At 52.8% G+C, this 21,221-nt stretch overlaps 1 long non-coding RNA gene across 1 annotated transcript in view; it reads right to left on the bottom strand.

Annotated features, from left to right (window-relative positions):
* Positions 1 to 21,221, bottom strand: part of LOC121093458 — a 47,264-nt gene that overhangs the window by 17,790 nt on the left and 8,253 nt on the right. The window contains exons 3-7 of the long non-coding RNA XR_005829585.1: positions 19,911 to 20,084; positions 18,784 to 18,916; positions 18,499 to 18,655; positions 1,360 to 1,492; positions 299 to 499 (exon numbers count right to left, since the gene is read on the bottom strand). This is a non-coding gene — a long non-coding RNA (uncharacterized LOC121093458). The remainder of the gene's footprint in view (positions 1 to 298; positions 500 to 1,359; positions 1,493 to 18,498; positions 18,656 to 18,783; positions 18,917 to 19,910; positions 20,085 to 21,221) is intronic.

Genomic DNA, 21,221 nt, shown 5'->3' on the forward strand with positions numbered 1-21,221 from the left:
CGAAAAAGCTTGTCAGCTCCTCTCGCCCTCTGTAAATGCCACCTTGGGAGCACCATGCTCCCCTGCACACCACGCTGGGGATCCCAGCCTGCCCAGCCCAGCCCCTGCTCCAAGGGGGAAGAAAGCATCCAACATGGGGGGCAAACACAGATCTGGGAACGTATAATGCACCAAACCAGCCAGCAAAGCGTATTATTGGTGGGTGTCTCTGTGGTCCCCACTGAAGCGGACAGCCCATACGCTGCCGGCACAGCTAGACAGCTGTCTCAGATAGCAAGGCCAACGTTGACCAGCCTACCTTGAGAAGAAGCCCTGCAGCTTGACATAGTATCTTGTACTTCTCAAGATGGGATGATTACAGAGAGCAAAAGCCTCATTTAAAGCAGTCCTGCTGCTTCTGGACTCCACAATTCCTTGCTCAGAGTTAGCTCAGGCATCTCTGCATCCCACTGCGGTGGAGGCAAGGTAGCCCCTTGGGGTGAAACAGAGACCTAGAAATCTTCAGATGATGTGAAAGGAGGACGTTACCACTTATTACTCGCAACTGAAGGGATGCTACCTGATTTATCGAGGGCAAATAATGCTTGTCAGGAAGAACATACTCATGGAACTGCTGTATTGGTCAGTCTGCACTGACAGGGGCAGTGCTGAGAGGCAATCACAGTGCTGCCGCAGAAGTAACGTGTAGCAGCTCTACCCAAGCTCTCGGATGCTGATGGGAAAAGGATGGAGACAAAAGTGCTGACAAGCCAGCTCCTCTACAGTGAGCAAGAACAAGGGCTGACATACAGCTTAAACAATGTATTAACACAATGAAGGAATTAAAAAAGCTCAGGGGATTAAGGAAGAAATATGTTTCCCTTATGATTTATAAACATCCAGAATGTGATGCACTTGGACTTAATATCATGAGTATGTGACAAGGTAAAGGGGATGCACCTTCCAATCTGCACCCAGATCGTTACCTTGCCTGCACTCCTTTTGACAATGAGAAGTAGCAGAATTTAGGTGAAATCATGGAAAGAAGCATACCAAAGGTCCAGGGCTACCCCACGGTGGACCAGATAAGGCTGTCACCACAGCAAGTTTAGTAGACCATCGAGCTTCAGGTACCTCTCAGCCCCCAGCAGGTCTGGGACGCCCCAGACAGATCCCAGGGCAAACACCAGCAAGCCAGCTAACTGTACAGAGTTACTCTGCAAATGCTGAGCCACAATAAATGGCCATGCTCTGTAAAAACCTTCTTGAACCAGCTGTGTCATGCAAGTGTCCTCAGCAGTTAAGGTGCTTAGCAAAATTAGTGTGAACCTGGCACTGGAGGCTCCTCCTGAAGGCAAGACCCCATCTGGCAACACTGACCTGACAAGGAAGAGGAGGCATCCAGGCAGGAACCGCGCAGGACCATCACCCCATGTTGAGCTTCTCTCCAGCAACTGTGAGAAGTGCACGTCAGGAGATCTGGTATTGTTGGAAGAGCAGTGGGTCTGGTCTCCTGGTCAACAGGAAAGCAACATACAGGAGACCCGTGTTTCAGTGAATTCGGAGGACGAGGTTGCATCCCTCACTGCACATCCCTCTGTCTGCCCTCCCATTGCACTCTTCTCTTGGGTTAGCAAACATCACCGACCACAGAGCCCAACCTCCACAGGCAGATGGCTTTTTGCCTTCATAGCAGCACGCTAACAGGGAAGTGGTGGGGGACAGATGCTCCTGCCTTCCCGTGTTAAGCAAGAGCATCGGCTCCAGGATGGCAGCACCAGCAGCGCTCACCTTGGCGCTGAAAGCCAGTGAAGGCAGCAGGAGGCAATGGTGGAGGCAGCCTCAGCAGTAGGTGCTGGGAAATGAGCTCCATGTTCATTCCCATGTCAGCCACAGCTGACTGCTGCCATCAGCCACGGCTTGTTGACATCAGCTCCCCTCTGCAGGTCCACAGCTGCCCCGATGCCCCAGCCCATGCTGTGAGAGGGGACCGGGGACCTTCAGGCATCTAGGGACAGCAGCAGGTGCAGGGTGGCAGGAGAACACGGTTCTGGCTTGGTAATGAGTTTTGTATTATGCTGCATTAACCCAGGCTAAATTATCTTTTACACTGCTACGCTTCAGCTAATAGAATAAATAATACAACCGGCAAGCAGCAGCAGATAACTTCTTCCTTTTGATCGCTGTTGAGGGAAAACAGACCCTTTTATTTCAGCCCCTCTGCTGCTGAGGGGGTGTCTGGAAACCTGCCCTCACAGGTGCTGCTGTGTTCAGCATGTGTCACAAGCACCAAGACAGCCACCCTGGCTGGGTGGAAGGGAACAGCCAGTGCTCCTAATGGAGCTCCTAGCTGGTTAAGGAAAGGGAAGTCTATTTAAAGAAGTCAGAACCTTTTTAACCTACCTTCCTTTGAAAGGAAAAAAGCCCACCTAAATGTATCTTACCAGAATTAGAGCTTTTAACCTGTTTGCCTCCTGCAGCCCATTGTCCGCCGCACCAAGAGCTGTTTCTCTGGAAATGGCAACGTTAGCTAATTGCTGTTCGAAGTCTTTCCTCCTACGAAGCCGAGCCTGCTCCCTACCCTGACAGCTCTCTGCAGAACAGACGTTCCAAGCCATTAGCAGGCATGGGACCAGATCCTGCTCTCTGAAGCAAACCACACATGAATCCCAAGGCAGAGCAGGGACAGCTGAACTTTCCCCATCGCTCCCTGTTCACTCACTCTCCTAAACGCCATGGACACGATCTGGAGATGGCCACACCAGCCCTGCCTACGGGGCCAGGTTATGCCTGCATCCCGCCCCACAGCATCAGTGGGACAGCGAAGGCACCCAGAGCTGTGCGTCTCCCGGGAACTGCCCTCTCTGGGTACATCAGCCCACTGATCCCAGGCTCACCACTGTGCTTGGTTCAGCCATGGCGTACAGCTAGGTCTTTTCTTCACGTCCTGGTAAACACAAGCGAGTTTGCTCCTCATTGCAGCACGAGGGAGCCTGGAGATGCACATGCACAGCAAATATTTGCTCTGGCAGCCTCACCCTTCCTAACTGATGGCCGAGAGATCCTATCCTCCCCCACAACTCACCCAAACCCCACTTCCACCCAAGCTGCTGCCATGCTGAGCCTCGCCACCACCGCTGCAGGGATCTGCTCCCGGTGGGACAGCACCCAGAGCACAGCCAGGCTCCCTGCCTGCATCCCCTGGCCCTGGCTGGGAAACAAGACCCCAGCAGAACACCGAGGAAGAGCATGCAACCCTTTTGTTGACCCCATGTACAAGAAGAACCTGGATCACTGCTGAAATGGCTGCTGAGGCTTGGGGTGACAGTACAGGAGCTGCAAAGGACCACTCAGATGGACAAAAGCCTGCCAAGACCAGATAATCCCAGCGCTGCAGAGGGGCAGCAAACTGAGTCTTGGGATTCAAGAATCAGGGAAAGTTTTAGGTCCTCTTCCATCTTGTTCAAACTATAGCCATGCTCCTGTCATCGCAGTTGCGATAGCCATGCTCCAGCTCTGACAGCACCGCATGGCAAGAAGCCAGAGCAGCACAAGGTACATCTACACCACCAACATCCAGGCTCCCCTCCACCCCACATCGTCACACCCCAGCCGGGAGAGGATTTCACACCAGCAAAAGGCAACTTCACAGAAGTGGCACAACTGAGGATCAGCGTGCACCTTCACCTCTTCCCTCTTTCCCACAGGACTATGGTACATGCCTCTGCCTTCTTGTGAAACACAAGGAAGCATCATTAGGAGATTAGGATAAGGACACTGAAGGAAAAGAAAAAAAAAAGCCCTGAAAGCCCTGACCTGCACTTCCAACCAGCTGAGCGAAGTCCTCAGCGAGGAAGGGGTAATTAACTGAAGAGCAAAGTGGCAGCAGGACCAAGACACTGGATACTCCAGTGGCAGCCAGAATGGAGACAGAGCTCAGCCACCAAGCTGAGCAGGGAAGGCAAAGGCAAGGCACTGTGGGTTTGTTCACTATTCCCAGGAGGGAGAGAGAACAGGGAAGGAGGAACTGTGCCCAGGAACAGCGTTGGAAGTACTGTTGAAAGAGACAGGAATTTTAGGAACATATGTGTCTGCAAATCAACCTAAACACAAGCACAGTAAGAGTAATAAACAGCTTACTGCAGAGCTAAAAACACTGCAGCTATTTTTAGTTACGTAAAAGACCCCAAATTATAGGCAGGATTGCTGTGAGACTTTGGGAGAAAAACAGATCCAACACCAGCATGTTTCCCTCGAGGCCAAGAGAAAGCTCAGTGCCTTAGAAAAAATATGAAACCAAATACTCAATTTAGGCAATTTAAGGGGAAAGCAACTCTCTAAACCCCAAATTCACCCCACGAGACTCCAACTTCTACCCCCTTAGCTGCCCCAAGGTCTTCACAGCTCCCCTGGGAGGCAGTCTTGTTTTCCCAGAGGAGATGCCCGCAGCGAGGATGGGCATCTGCTGCCTCCACTCTGCCGGGCTATTTGCTCAAGGGGCCGTGGAGCCGAAGGCTTGAGCTCTGCTGCCAGTTGCTTCTATCTGTAGTACGCTGCAGAGCTACTTACTGGTTGGTTCCCCATCCCCACCACCACCACCATGAAAAGGACATGGCAAACCGACTGCAAAAACACAGACTGGAAAGAACACCCTGGGGCATGGTGGGGTGGGGGACGGAGGAGAGACCGGCAGGTTGCTGGCTGCTGCAGATCTCACCTTCCCATGGCCAAAAGGAAGGGGATGTGTTACAGTGGTGGGCAACAACAGCACTGACATGTTCTTTATCTGGGAGGATGGGATTTCTCCAGTTACCTGTGAAGAAGCAAGCAAAGGCTTTTTCATTGAAAGAATTTCCTTAGGACTGGAAGGAAGTGCCCAGCGAGGAAGAAATCCATCCCCTTCCCACGCACATGTGTACACCACCCTGAGGGTGGCAGATGAGGCAGGTCTCCTGCCAAGGCGCTGCTATTCACACCCCAACCCCTTCAGTCTGCTCCAGGGATCAGGAATCCCACTGGGACAAAGCATATGTGTCCATATGCAACAACATCCCTGCAATTTGGGATGCTACTTCAGCTGCCTACTGCTCCAGCCCTCCTGCGGTACAGGTCTGCTCTGGCTTTCCAAGAGGGAAAGCCACCTGCCTTCGAGCTGCACTTGGATGGAGACTCTTTTGGGGCTCTTTGCTGGCACACCGCACTGCTGTAAATGATCACCTCTGAGGTTAATTAGATGAGATGCTCTGGCAAGGTCTCTGGAAGAGCAGGATTTCCTTTTCTCAGCATTAAGCCCTTTTATTAACACTCAGATAGATCTCAACATCGCGGTGCCCCTCTGACGCTACTCATCGCACCACGGGCTGTATCGGCGGGTCTATTGCAGGAGATTAGGGGTGAGCTACAGAGAATTGCAAACAGAGGAGAAAGCAATAAGAGCAGAACAAGTTTAGAAATTGTCAGCTATAGCAGCAACCCCAGAAGTTACAACCACGCTGTGCCCCCAGCAATCAGCCCAGCGCTGCGAGAATATCACACGATATTAGTGTCACTGCTGCTTGCAGCAATCCTCTCTGGTTTGTAGCCCTACAGATTTCACAGGGACTAGAGATATCTCAGGCTCTAAGAGGCACCACAAAAAAAAAAGAAAGAAAAAAAAAGAAAAAGAAGAATAAAAGGAAAAAAAGGGACAGTGTTCTCAGTTTAATGCAACATGACTATTTGCTTGCAAAGATGACTTGGTTTCTCTGTCCCTGAGCCTTGCAGGTGTTTGCTTAACAGCCTGCATAAATAGAGGCTAATCACAGCTCTGCCAGGTGCTGAGGAGTCCCACAGCCAGGAGGACACGGCCTCGCTTATCTCGAGTGCAAGCCCAGCGAGCTGCTCCCGAGGGCAAGAGCTAACCAATTCAGTCCTAAATGAAGCAGCAGGTCTCTTGTGCCTGCAGCCTCACCGGGGAGAAGTGGAGGACAGCATCTGAATGGGATTAGCGCCGAGGAGAGAGGGGATATTTGGGGCCATGCCTTGGCTGCTGCCAAGGACGTGGCTGGGGAAGGGTCTGCCTTGGCCATTCCTGCGATGCCAAGGGCTGGGCTGGAGGCCAGGGACATCCCCCTGGGTCTGCTGGGGGAGCAAACATCCCCAGCCTTGCATCCCTTCTATCTCCCAGCACAGCTCACAGGGAGAGAGGCACCAGAGCCGGCCAGACAGCAAAGCTAACAGACACCCCCACCTTGCTGCAGAGACACACCACGGGGAGGGAAGGGACACTGCATGAGGGAACCGAGCACTGCTGATAAATAAACCATTCAGATCTGGCTTCACGCACCCCCGACGTGTAAGAACATGAATTATATATCTAACAAGCCAACAAAAGCCATTTACCTACAGCCCGCTTCCGTCAGGAACCCAGGTTTCTCCAGCACGTGAGGCAGTTTCAGCTAGCGCCACTGCCCAAAAGCACAGCGGGTGTCCCTCATGGCGTGGTTCATCCATCTTGGATGAGTTCCATGAGAACCACGGCTTGGTTCAGCGCTCTGTGACAGGGGACAAGGAGAAGGCAGGGATTTGGCAGCAGCGGGTACTGCTTGACACGTGCGCTTGTGTCTCACCTTGGAGCCCGGGTCAGACAGGACAGAGCAGCATCTCCCAAAGCAGTTCAGCTCCCAGCCAGGCCACCTGCAGCCCAGCCAGGCAGAGCCCGTGTGACAGAGAGCAGAGCCATCCAAGTGCTGCAGTTCACACCTTCCCAGCACAGGGAGAAGGCGGTCACAGAATCATAGAACAGTTTGGGTTGGAAGGGACCTTCTTAAAGATCACCTAGTCCCACCCCCCTGCCCCGGGCAGGGACACCTTCCACCAGACCAGGCTGCCCCAAGCCCTGTCCAGCCTGGCCCTGAGCACCCCCAGGGATGGGGCACCCACAGCCGCCCTGGGCAACCTGGGCCAGCGCCTCACCGCCCTCACAGGGAAGAATTTCTGTCTAGTATCTAATCTAAATCTCCCCTCTTTCAGTTTAAAACCATTCCACCTTGTCCTGTCGATACAGACCCTTGCAAGAAGGCCCTCTCCAGCTTTTTGGTTGGCCCCTTTAGGCACTGGAAGTTCTCCTGGAGCCTTCTCTTCTCCAGGCTGAACAACCCCAGCTCTCAGCCTGCCCTCACAGGAGAGGTGCTCCAGCCCTCGATCATCTCCGTGTCCCTCCTCTGGACTCGCTCCAGCAGGTCCACGTCCTTCTTACGCTGGGCCCCAGAGCTGGACGCAGGGCTGCAGGGGGGTCTCACCGGAGCGGAGCAGAGGGGCAGAGCCCCCTCCCTCGCCCTGCTGGCCACGCTGCTGGTGATGCAGCCCAGGGCATGGTTGGCTTTCTGGGCTGCGAGTGCACATTGCCGGGTCGTGGTGAGCTTCTCATCCACCAGCACCCCCAAGTCCTCCTCAGGGCTGCTCTCAGTCTGTCTTCTAGCCAGCCCGTATTTGTGCTTGGGATTGCCCTGACCCACGTGCAGGACCTCGCACTTGGCCTTGTTGAACATCAGCAGGTTCACACGGGCCCACCTCTCAAGCCTGTCACGGTCCCTTCCCTCCAGCGCGCTGACGCACCGCACAGGCTGGTGTCACCAGCAAACCTGCTGAGGGGGCGCTCAGTCCCAGCGCCCGTGTCACCAACAAGGGTGCTGGGCAGCACCGCGCCCAGTACGGAGCCCTGAGGAAATGCCACCTGTCACCAGTCATCCTTGTTTCCCCTTGTGTTAATCAGGGGGCAGGAGTCACCAGGCACCCTCCTTCCAGCCGACAGTTTGTCGGGACTCAGCACTACACCCGAGGGCAGGGACGCAGCTCCAGCACTCACAGCCTCCTGCTTCTCCTGGTGCCTGAGGTCAACACCACAGGGTGCTGGGGGAACCCTGCCACCTCCTGAAGCCACCCTCAGGTTCCCATCGCCAGCTGACACGGGCTAGCAGCCATGGCAGCGCTTGTTCTCCTGGGACATCTCCCAGCTCCTGTCCCGACCTGGGCAACCCTCACCTCTGTGGCTTCCCACAAACACCCCTGCACCAGCGACTCCCTCATTTCCTCACGATGAAGCACGGCCGCCAGCCGGCACAGCTCGGGCTCAGGCTTAAACCCCAGACCTGCACACCCCCGTGAGCTCCACAGGGATCATCCCTACATGGGAAATCTGCTTCCCCGTGCGCCCCTATGTCCAGCAGCAGAAAAGCAGAAGGGATGGACTTGTACTCGTGGCACAGTGCTAATGATTTCTGGGCAGTCATAATCGTTTCTGACCAGACTGACGCTCACCATGACTAAGCCTGCAATGAGGCCGTGGGGAGGTGGCTGTACAGCTCCAGTCCCATGCCCAGCCCTCGCTCCTCAGCAAAGCCCAGACCTCCCACCAGCCTGGCTCCCCAGGGAAGGAGACCCACCACAGGAGATGGCTCAGCACTGTTAGGAACCAGTCCTTTTGGTCCTCTCATTTCAGTTTATTCCAACCTCACGCTATCCTAAGAGCCTGACTTCATTTCAGGGGTTTATTATGCACGAAGCTTAAGCTGCTGAAGAACACAGCAGTTAGAGGTTTTAAAAGCAACCCGAACAACGCAGGCACTTGTTTCTGCAAAGTACAATGGTTTTCAGAGGAGCTTTTTCATTAACTCTCCATATTTAAAGCTGGGCTCTCCACCACTGTGTTACGAAGCAGGAGAACTGCGGTCCATGATCAGGGAAACGTCCCCTCACTGGAACAGGCGGCACAACTCTCAGCCCTGGAAAGGAAACCAACTCTTGACTCAGGTTACGTGCACTTTACTCCTGAGTGATTTCAGAGGGTCCTGCAGGCTGAAAGCAGCTCTCAGGCCTGGGAGACACGACAAGGGACTGTGGTCAGGACATCTAACTCAGCTGAGGGCTGTGGGATCAGGTGAGGCTGGGACTGTGCAGCTCTGCAGAACGGGGATGGTTGGAGAGGGAGTGCTGGGTACGTCCGTAACCAAGAAATGATAAAGACCTTATCTAGCCATTTCCAAGGTTGTCTGCAAGCAACCTTGGACCCTGGGAGCACAGACACTTCCCCCTGTCACCCCTTGGCCCATAGGACCATCCACTTTCACTACCACCCACTGTCACCCGTTTTCACAGGAGAGCATGCTCCGCGTGGCTTGTGCGCACAGAGGACTCCTCAAACCAAGGAGAAAAGGGAGAAAAAGAAAAACTCCCCGCTCTCCACCCACCTGCTAGACCCTGCCATCCAGCCTGATCTCCCTGCCAACTCATCTGCATCCAGAGCCCTTGCTCTGCAGCTGCCCACACGGTCCAGGAGGCAGCAGAAAGCCGGTGCCCTGGCTCAGAGTCATTAACTCCGCTTCCTAGTGCCTGGGTAACCCCTCCTCAGCCCACCCGCCTGCTGAAGACCAGCCCTGCTTCCCCAAGAGCTGGCAAGGTTCCAGGAGACTTGGGTTGCTCCCTCCCTCCCCTTTCACTTCATGGAAATGCATAATAAGATCTCAGCGCAAGCAGAGGAGAGGGCCTGCCTTTATCTTGCCAGTGCATTGCCCAGGCTAATCAGGGAAGAACAACATAAGCAACAGCCAGAATACAATTCTCCTGCAGGCAGCAGAGTTCAGCAGCAAAGAAGTCAGCAGCGCCCTTACCCCTCAGCTTTGCATTTCATTTGCATGTTATTTTTTGGAGCTGCCCAGCTCAGTGTCTGAACACAAGCCCTGCAAAGGGCAGGGGATGCTCCAGGGCCAGATTCCTGCTCTGCAGGTCAGCCATGGAGAGAGAAGGCACATTCCCCACAGCCCCTGCTCACGAGGCATCGCCAAATGCACAAGGAAGAGGTCAGGCTTAAGAAGCAAAACCAGAAGCCCCTCCAGCAGCATCTTGGCATGCTCAGCCTAGGAAGAAGTGAGTCACGCTTCTCCATGGATGCCTGGACCAGGATGTTCAAAAGGAACATCACAGCAGGCGGGCAGTGGTTCAAACTTGCTGGTTGTAGGCACTTGAAAAGCCAAGACTCCCTGCCACGAGTTCCCAGAAATTATCCTGACTCTCCTTACAGCACAGAGTTCACTGTAGCAGAGGCTCTTCCTGCGAGATCCTCAGTAACAAATGGCCCAGCAGCATTCCAGATGGCTAATAAATCCAGACTTCACACACCACCAGCTCCTGGGAGTGCTGAACGCTTCCCGTGCCTACAAACAGGCATTATAGATCAAGCTCAACTGGAGATGATGGCTGATGGCTAAATCCACTGCATAGAACACACTGCTCCATTAGCAGGCTGAGATGGGTACCAGTCAGGGAGATAGGACCTTCCAGAAGATAAGGCAGGGCCATTTTGCCATGATTTGTCTAAGCCTGCACGAAAGGTCAGGGTCACAGCAGTGCCTCTGAAGCCAAACCACGACAAGGACCTCATCACAGGTCCTACACAAACTCACTCACCCCCAGCAGTCCCCCAGCCCTGTGCGAGGGGAAGGGGAGCCACTCTATTCTGCCCTTTTCAAACGGTCCTTGGTAAGCACAACAAGGTGAAGCCAGTGGTTTGACACTGGATGAGGTACTTCGATCAGTCTCTTCTTTCCCCAATAAGCCATCTGGGAGACTCTCCTAAAGATGCTGCCAGTCTAGACAGTAAGATGGAGTCCACCGGCTCATGGGCAGGAGAAGGGAGAGCTTCTCCATCCCCAAAACACAGGAGGCTGCTCCTCTCCCCTTGCCAGAACCCAGCCCCAGCAGCCACAGGTTCTCAGAAACGGAGATAAAATAGGATGAGGGATCACAGCTGTTCAAGTCTTCCCTGTTTCCTGGACCACAGAACTGGAGGGCAGCTCTGCCCCACATCCCACCTCATCCTGGACAAGCTGGTATCTCACAGGTAGATGGCAGAACCTGCTTTGGAGGAATTAGACAAGGGCTTCACATGTCAGCAAAGCTTCAGTATAACATCCCTGCATCTCCGAGCAACAGTCTATGCCAGACAAAAAAAACCAAAACAAACTTTCAGCCATCACACCGCAAAGATGCCATCCCTGGTGCTGGCAGCTTAAGGACAAGCATGTAGTACCTCATTTTCTCTTGGCCCCACTGATTTTCTGCACCTCTGCCTCCAGATCTACAGAGAGGCAGCTCATTCAACCTTGCAACAAGACCGGAGCAGGATGAGGATACCCGTATCGCACTGGGAGCAAATGAACCAAGCTGAACAGCAGAGATAGCAAAAGACACCGCAGGAAGGTTGGTTCATACAGCCACGAAGAAAGGACAGGCATTCCTGCTCCTTAGCCTGTTCCCATGCCCCAGGACAGGGACTGGTTGGAGCAAAAGCTAGGGTGCCTGGGTCACAGTCAGCTCCCCAGCGACGACCTCATATCCCCAGGTGGGAGCCAGCCCTGCTTGCCTGGTAGTCATGTTCATGGGCTTTTCCAGTTTCTCAAATCCTAAGCTAGAAAGCAAACTACAGCAATTAACAGCACTGTGAATGGGAGCACTGTAAATAAATTACATCTCAGAAATTACTAAGTGTTGCTTAACTGAGGTTTAGCATCTTAAGTGCCTAAAAATTCTTACAAGTCAACAGAAAAGGAGGGAAGAAAGCCATTTTCTTGGGTAGAGCACCCTAATCCAGACCTAGCAATAGGCAGAACACCTGAGGAGACTCCCCTCCACCCCCATGTGTTATCAGGCTCCCCTGCTCCAACACCAGGATATGTACATCTCGGGGTCAGACTAATTTCTCCTGCCAGCAGAGCAGCGGTATTGCAAATGGCTTTTAAATATCAAGCTATCGCTTGAGTGCTTCTAAAGGCAAGGCACTACATGCATCAGGGATGAAAAAAATCAAATCAGATAGCATTAGTCAAGCCTGGGCTTTAGCACATGAGGCAGAGAAAACTTTGGCATTCAGCATTTGCAGTGGATGAATCTCAGCATTCCTCTCCTCCCGATGGCTGCCAGCTCTTCAGCATGCCCCACCACTCCTGAGAGGCAGGTATGGATGTGCCTTGGTCACCTGGGAGCTCTCCGAGCCTCTGGTGTGCTGTGCAGGGAAAGCAGTTGGCAGCCAAAATCCTGTGGCATCACAGATTCCCGGCAGACGACTCCCCTGCCACCACGCTCGCAGCTTCCTCCTGGCTGCCGGCGCTCTCATGCCAAGTGTGTGCTCCAGCCAGCCTCCAAGCAATCTGTCCCCACAGAGGGAGCAATGTGTTGTCCAGATCTTTTCCTTGCCTGGAGTAAGAGTGGACTCGTGCCTGGTAAGAAGCGAGTCTGCATATTTCTGTGATACTGATATTTTTATCTCTTTCAGATCGCTCCCATCCACCTCCCAGACACCCCAGCGCGTGTCCCAAGGGACTCCATCTCCCAGCTTGTCAATAAGAGATCAGGAGACAGATAACTGGGACCGGAATGTTTTCCTCACCTCCAGCTCACTGGATCTCCTGTCCCCAGTCCTCACCTAGCATCCCTCGGTGCAGGCTGATGAACACACATCCCCAGCTTGCTGTCAGTGCACACAGAACTAGCGCTGCTGGGCAGTCGGTGTCCCTCCCTGCTCCACACACAGGTCTCTTGAAGGTTAAAGCAAGAATTCCCTCTTCCTCTACCCACATCATTAGCACATCCAGGTGAGCAAGCAAACACAGCCCCTTGCCACACAGCACTGGTTTTTCTCTCCACTGACTCCTGGGGGGCTGGTGTGTAGAAACCTTTAATGAATTTGACATAACTTCTAGCACAGAGCAGCTCTACTATTTGATGCAAGGTTTAATTTGATTTCTCACTTGAATAGCTGAGACATCCTTGATACACTTCCTTCAGCTCCTTCCAGATAAATCTGCTGCATACAGTTAGCGCCAGGAGTCACCTGCATTTCAGCAGCCCTCCCCTTCGCTCCTCTAACCTCTGCCTGCACCTCCCGGGGCTGCAAACCAACGCTGGCTCCAGCCTTCGGGAAAGGGCTTTCCATCACATTCACCCTCCTTTAGCAAGGGGGAAGCTGAGGTTAAAGCAGCAGCAGCAATCCACCCGAGATGACGAAGACGGCAGGAACTGCAGCCAACTCTCCCAGCTCAGGTCACCACCAGCAATCTCTGCAGGAGAGCAGTCGTGGGCTTCAGCAATCCTTTCTACCCCAAGCTGTTGTGCTTCTCCACAGAAGCAGCTGCATTTCAGCAACAATCATCAGCTGCAAGCATCAGATACACAGCACCTGAAGAGCAGCAGAGTACAAAGCTTTGAAAACAGGGGGCAAATGTTGCGATTACTGTGAGAACATGGGGAGCACAGATGGGAACACGGTGTTACTTTTTTGGTTTTGGGGTTTTTTTTTTGTTTTGTTTTTAAAAAAAGGAAGCCTTCAGGTTTTTCTAGCATCTGTTGACAGGATATACAGCAACTTCAGCTTACAATCCACAAAGCCTGGAGACCATAGACCTGCTGAACCAGGTTCACTGTTGGACAGAAGGAAGACTCACAGCTTTCCAAAGCCCCACAGACCAGCGCTGTCCCCACAGCTAGGCACAGGCAAAGGTCTCACCTGAGCACCATGGGGGCTCTGTCTGGTTTCTGTCTTGTTCAAAACCCACCAGCAAGCCAGCACCAGCAACATTAGCTTGACTGAATTTGTTCCCTTCCCAAAGCTCTGAAGCACAACAGTCGATTTAAAAATCTTAGAGCAAACCGCTGGGGAGTGAAAGATGGATTTGCAGGCATTAAAGCCCCAGACCAAGGAGTAAACAGACACCTTTGATTGAGAAATCAATGCTTGAGTTTTACAGCATTTCACACTAAGCAGCAGCAGCAGAGAAGAGCCCTGCATGCACCTCATCCCTCCAGGGCAGGGGAGGAGAAACCAGCAAAAAGTAGAGAAGTGAGACACTGTGATGCTTTCCACCGTCTTACCAAAGCCAGAATTGGCTTTGGACACCTCCAGTCCACGGGGCGTAACATGTTTTCAAAAAGAGATCCCTCAGATGATAAACTGATAGGAAAAGAGCCCATTCCATACCTCTTCCAGAGAGGGTTCCACCTCGCTGTTCTCCTGTCTCTGCCCTGGGTACAGCTCGGGCACAGCAAGTCATCCCTGGGACGGTTCAGTCTGGCTTGGGGAGCACCTGAGCACAGCACCAAGGGGTACCACACCACGGAGCCCGACAGGCTGGTAAACCCCACTGCATCCAAAGGGGGTGGGAGGGATGCACATCTCTTCCCACCAGTCACGAGGAGGGTAGTGGTCTGCTGGCTCTCAGATACCATGGGGCCAGCCAGAGCGGGGCTGTGTTACTTGGAGGCTTATCCCCAGCACACATATTGCTGACTCGACACCAAGGGCTGGTCTCTCCTCTCCCCCTGCTAGCTGAGACCCTCAGGGGGCTCAGCCATCTCTCCCAGCCCACCTCACAAGGTGATCCCCACCTAGTGCAGCACACAGGAGCTGCTGCTGCTCTGCCAAGCAGCCCTGGGTGCAAGAAGGTTGGCCTAGAAAGGAAAAAAACAAAAAAAAACAAAAAACAAAAAGGCGAGGGAGGGGAATAATCCAGAGACTGGGATTGACGAAGATGCCAGAGGGAAGGAGCAAGACACAAAGGGACAAAGAGGAGGAACAAGCCCTGCACCCAACAGGGTGTTACAAGCAAGAAAGACATGCTGACAAATTAAAACAGACCATGAGAACCCTTGATAATTTTTAAAGCACTTCCTTTCCCCCAGCTTTCTTTTTCTCCTTTGTATGTTGAAAATTCATCTTCAAAAGCAATCACAACGGCCCCAGAGGGAAAAATATCCCAGCACAAGGCAGACTTCCCTCTAGGCAATGTGAATCTGTACTACCCAAGTAAAAAGGCTTTCATCTCCAAATCATTCATTTCCAGAGCACTTGACCCAAAAGGAAGTCTCCTTTATTTCTATAAAAGTCACTTTCTCCGCCAGAGTCCCGTGGCCCCAGAAGGGAGCTGTTAGGCAGCTTTCTGTGTTCCGCAATGCCTGCTCAAACCCCTTCTCCCGCCTGCGGCAGCCCCACCGCTGGCCCAGGGAGGGGACAGGGCACTGATGGGGCAGAGCCCAACCCTGCTCTTCCAGTGCCAGGATGGCAGCAGACCCCAGAGCCAGGAGCTCTGGGACCCCCTGCTCTCCAGAGGGCTCCCCTGCCCCTGCCAAGCCCCTTCTGCCTGGAGATGGTGGCAAAGGGGGAGACCTTTCTCCAACGGTTTCTGTCCTTCAGCAAGAGCCGACGCAGCAGTTGCAGACGTTGGTATCTGACTTGTTTCTCATCAGATGCCCTAAGCCAAAAGCAAGCTCCCTTGCCCAGAAGGAAGCCACAGACAAGGCTGTACCTGCAGTCCCCGGGTGATTTTGGACAGTTTGGCAGGGCCACCATACAGGCCAGATAGAAACCAGCTCATGCAAATGGTGGAGCCAGGGCTTGGGGAGACTGTTTCTGCCCAGGGAGTTGTCATGCCTCCACAAGAAGCCAGCTGTGATCTACATCTCCAGGAGCTCAGAGACCACAGGGACATCCCCTTAAGGCACACACACCTGAAATGGAGAGGCAAAGCACTACTAGCAATTCAGCAAGAGGAAGGAGAAAGGCTGTTTGTCAGAGACAGCGCACAGCCAGGCAGCTGGCCTCCGTGAGACAAGAGCTCCTGGCTCCCACAGCCATTTGAGCTCCAGGGAAGATGCTACCACTGACAAAGATCTCTGAACCAAACCTCCAAGCCCAGCTTAGTCCTGCTCAGATGCCACAGGCCACTGCTCTGCAGGTGACAGGACTGGGGGCACCATGTGCTGGGAACACGTACCCCTGCTCTATCCTAAAGGCCACTGGGTATCAGACAACCTGGCTCACGTGGGACAGTTTAGTAAAGCAACCCTGAGCTCAGGAAAGTTGTAGTCCATCAAAAGTCACCGTTTCAATGCTGGGTTTTGCAACACCTGATGTGCAGCTGAATGACACAGCTTTGGGTCAGGGAAAGGGCAACAAGGGCCCTCGGCTCATACAATTAGAGCAAATTTCTACCCCTCCAGGCTGGGGAGGAGAACTTGAACCCTAGTTCCCAAAGAGCTGAAAAAGCCCAGGGATGCCCAAGGCTGGCTGCATGACAGCTCTGTTAATTCCATGCTTTTTAAGCATCCCTTGGGGTTGTTCTGAGTGCCTGTTGTTGAGAACCCCGCAAGCAGCTCCTGAGCGTAAGCTCTGCTGTCTCCTGAACAGCACACCCAGCATACGTGTGTAGCTTACGGGCTGGGCTTGGCTATATCGGAGGGAGCAGATTTATCAGGCAGGACTAGCAATAAAGAGAATGGCATTGGTGAGGACTCCTTAAGCTGAACTGGTCACCGTGCAACTAGGAGGTGACATCCAGTGCAAGATGCCTAAAAAGTTTTATAGAATAAACACAACCTGCTTCAATTTATACAAACCATCTCCGCAGAAACATTAAAACCTAACAGTACGGCACTAACAGGGAGGAAACAGGAGGAGCCAGGATACCAAGTGCCTTTCCAGCAAGGATGCAGTCTGCTGGAGGCACTGAATATAGAGCATGCAAAGGCAGCACACACTCCCTCGCACATAGGTAGTACATCAGCCGGTGGATGTAGCAGCTTTAGCATTGCAAGGTGATACCACTGCCTGCGTAGGCTCTGCATCCCGCTGACATGGCCCAAGAGCATCCCAGAGCATGTTCAGAGAGAATTGTTGACTCCAGCCCCATTTTATCCATGAGGACACAGTGCGCGGCCCCAGCTCACAACGCTGCACAAAGCAAACTGAATGCAGTTCTGTTTGCTGGCACGGCCACACAGAAACACAGCTCCTACTTCTCTTCCTTCTGGGAAGCGGTACGAAGTAGGCAGCTCTGCACCAGGCCATCAGGAACAGATTCCCACTGCATATGAATCAGCAGCACGTACAAACAAGCCTGCTCCCTTCCAGGCAAGAGCACAGACCTTGCGCAGGACGAGGGACTCACACCTGCCTCGTTCTCTTCTTCTGAAAAGCAGGTAGAGCACTATTTTATCTGCTCAAGGCATGCCATCCCCCATCCTGACAGCAGCACAGAGCGAGATGCTCAGAGGCAGAGATGATTTCTTAATCTGCTTGGGTGGTGGTGAGCTGTTTCAGGTTGGGCTTGATTCTGCACGTTCTTGGCAGCATTTTTTGGGGGGGACTTCCTCTGTGGTTTGAAGTTCTCCATTTCCTTCAGCTGACAACACCCCCAGTCCCCCTTTTCTGTACACTCCAAGGAAAAGACAATGAAAATCTTTAAGGAAAGTAACTTCTAAAGCTCTCGGAGATGAAAAGGTCCCATTAGGCTAATTTTTAGGAGAGCATGGGATGTAGGGAGAAGAAAGATTAAACTAAACAAACCATAGTGGAAAAATTGATCTACTAAAGCAGTGGATGCTATCAGGGAAGCAAGCAATTTCCTGCAAGCCAGCACAGCCAGATGCATTTCTGCTAAAGCAGATCTGTCTTGACTTCTCCACAGCTTTCTCCTCTACCTGCCTGGCTGCTGGCAGCCCAGCTCGACAGCTCTAATGGTGCAATTCACTTTATTGACCTATTAGCTGCCACCTGCTCGGGACGCAGCCGCGGCAGATTCGCCATTGTATAAGCAGCAGCAGCAAACATAAAACTCTAAATAAATTCTCGGAGGCTGCGGAGCAGTATAATTAATCACAGGGTCTTTCACGAGGCAGCAGCAGCGGGGAGGCAGGCAGGGGAATGCAGAAGGCAAGGCTGGAGTGGGGGGGTACGACATCAGGGCCCTCTTCTGCTGCCTGCCCCCACCCTGTCCTGCCAGGGACAATGCAGGAGCCAAGGCAGAGCTGGAGTCGGAGTTGAGGTCAAACTCCATTACGCTGCTTACCCATTTCGTGAGCCCGAGCAAGTGACTGTCTCCCCAGCAGGCTTGCATCGGGTACATCCCTGACCAGAAATAAGCAGCACTCATTGCCAGGGTTTGCAGAGGTGTAAAGTTAAGATTGCTCCAAGCCCACTCCCCGCCACGCTGAACTTGCATCTTCCTTTCCCATGTTACCTCTGAATCTGGCCCAGACACGCGAACACAGAGTGAGCACGGAAGAGAAATGTCAAAGGAAGAAACAGTAGGAAAAGCTTTAAACACTCTGAACTGGTTCCCTTCAGCTCCTCACTTGGCAAAGGCACAGACCTCAGCTCTCCCTCCCTGCCGTATCTCACAGCCACCCCTCTTGCACTCCCTGCGAGTGTACCCGTTTGGGATGCTCCCACCCGACAGCTGAATTGCTGCACGAAGGCACACCGAGTCTGGTGACTGCTTGCAGAAAAAAATAGGAGGCCTCAAATTTTACTGAGTTTGGGACATCGCACATCTCTGTCAGTATGCCTTGCTGCCCGACAGCAATGCTCTCCCCTGACAGCCTGCCTGTAAGGCCATCAGTAGAAGCAAATGGAATAGCTTGGGTCCGAGAGAAACCTCATACCACCACCGCTTCAGAAAGTCATCAGGTACTCTTGGGGACACTTGGACTCACCAGAAATGGCAAGTTGGGAGCCAGCAGGACTTCACCGAAGAGAGACAACAGATGCCTTGGCTGAGCCCTCTGCTCCTCCTTTCTTGCAGCCTCCCTAATCCAAGGACAGCGGTCAATATAAAGACGTCCTCCTACTTCAGAGGGGCACTGCCCTCATCTATAGAGACAGAGACAAGAGAAGAATTATTTCCTGCCATTGAACAGGACCCAAATGAGACTAAAGCACAAGTCCTAAAGGCTATGGTGAAGTGTCAGCATTCACCCTGAGCCCCGAGATCAGCCCACCTGAGACATGCTGCTTCTTCCTCCCTTACTTAAGCCACACTCCCTGCTCCCTCCAGACAGCTGGCATTCCTCCTGCTCCGACCGGCTGCCATCTCTCTGAGCAACACCAAAGCAGTGCTGAGCAGAAGCCCTCCTCAGAAAGGGGAAAAAAAAAAATTATATACATTCCAGCCTTTGAGCCATGCTTTTAATATTTCAGCTTTCTTTTTCTGCCAGAAGAGAGTAAATTCCTTACGCCAGCTGGGCTGCAATCTCACCACCACATCTCTCTGTCTCAGACAGCCCTGGCTGCCAGCTCCCCCAGGCAGATGGCAAATGCAAGCCTCATATCCCCCCCGCCAAACCCCCCTTTCTCCTCCTGCATCCCTCAGCACTGGTCAGGCTGCCACAGAGTCGGCAGCACAGCGGGGACAAGGCACTGAGAGGCTGGGGAGGGCTGGGCAGGCTGCCTAGGAACAACAAAATTAAAGATGTATTCAAAATATTGCAAAGGAGCCCTACACCAAGCTCCATGGGGCCACCAGGATGCCTCGATGGACCCACTCTGGTAGAAGAACTTGTTTGGGAAAGGTGACAGGTCAGCACTACCAGATCACCCTGAGCGACATCTGTCAGTCACTGCCATCAAGCTCTGTCCAAAGCCAGCCGCCATCCCACCCACACACAAACTATCCATCAAGTATCATCTCTGTCAAGCCAGTTTGTATTTTAAATTTCATGTCTGCAAAGTATTTTGGCTTTAAATTATTATGCAGACTCACTCAATTCAGCAATGCTTCCCCGTCTAGACAGAACAATCTTGTTGTCAGTGAAACAGATTCGCCCTGACATCCCCGTGGTGTGTGGTGATGCGGTTGCTATTTTGTACAAAGGAAGAGAGCTAAAAAGCTCTTTCTCTACAATTTTGAAATGTGATTCCTGTCCATTCAACTTCAAATAAACACCTCAGTAAATAATCCTGCCATCTTTGATTTGATATCTCTCTCTGTTAGGAAGCAGCATGGGTGTAGAAAGGGGGAATGGCTGAGCATTTGTGGGGTCTGACATCTCCCAGTGCTGCCAGCAGCATGCCTGCTCTCCTAGAAGGGAGGGATTCCCTCCTCTCCTGCTCCGGCTTTTAAACCCACCTGCTTTGGCTCCCTCCTCCATGCTGTAGACTGAGAACTGGAGTCTGGAGCTCTCCTGGTACCCCTCTGTGACACCAAGGTCCCTGCTCCCAAACACAGACCTGCCTGATGCTCCACAGCTGCAGGACAAGCCTTGGATGACTGGCAGGGAGACATAGGAGAGGCATCAGCACCCTGAAAGAGACATTAAACCAAGTCAAAACACATTTTGCGTATCAGCTTTCCCCGCGGTCTCTGCCAGCATGACAGACTACAAACGCTTTCTTTACAACAAAAAAAAGCACTTCTTCCCCTTGCGAAAAACCTGCACTAAGGCAAAAGCAAACCTGAGCAAGCATTTGGCAGCATGTCATGTCTAGTTGGCTCGGCTGCAGTAAGAGAGGAGAGGAAAAACAGCCCAATCCAACCAAAACCAATATTGCTCCCCTCTTGCTCTGTCCGTGACAGAACATTGTCAGAAACGACAAATACCAATTTGGGATCTTTTCATCTCCTGTCCCGATAAGATACCTGCCTGTCTGTCCCACGGCACGGCAGCAGGGAGGTGATCTCTACCTTCTGCAAGGCATCCCCAGCCTGAGCATCGCCCAGGGGAAACGCGCAGCTCTAAAACTAAGCCCATGAGAAGCTGGACACTGACAATTACACAGCAACAGAGGGTCCTCCATCACAGCTAGCCAAAGGTCAAGAGTTCAGCCCCAAGGATGCCTCTTGAGGGTGTCTGTGGCAAGGTGGAGACGGAGACTTCTCAATGCACCAACAGGCACATCTACAGAGTGCCAAAGGGCCATATCACACAGCTGGTTTTATTGCCCAAATGCCTACAGACCTCCAGGAGCTGACCAGTTCAAAGCAGACTGCATCAGCCCACCTGCATTAACATTTAATCCCAGTGCTAGAGCACCACACAATAAATCACCTGCAAGCGTACTATGCGGAGAGAGAGACACTTGCCTCTAAATATTCAGGCAGAAAAAAGCCTCTATATATTCCAACAGGAAAAATGAAATCAGAAAGCAAGAAGGACCGGCTCTTTGCACAGGCACCGCCATCCAGCAGCATAATAGGAAGAGCTACACACACACTATTTATAAACTCGTGGATTCATCCCTGTTTTGACCTCCATGGAGATATTAACCGGCTCACAGGAGCGATCAAGAATTTCCCCCACCCCAGGAGCAAGCTGGCTCTGCGCTGCAGGAGAACGCTGCCTGCCTGCTCCTGCCTGTGCCAGGCTCAGAGCAGCTGGCCCGGAGCAGCCCCCAGCACATCCACCACCAGCCAGGACCCACCGTACGGCACACGGCCCGC

Source organism: Falco naumanni, chromosome 1 (genome assembly GCF_017639655.2).
Source record: "Falco naumanni isolate bFalNau1 chromosome 1, bFalNau1.pat, whole genome shotgun sequence".
NCBI lineage: Eukaryota > Metazoa > Chordata > Aves > Falconiformes > Falconidae > Falco > Falco naumanni.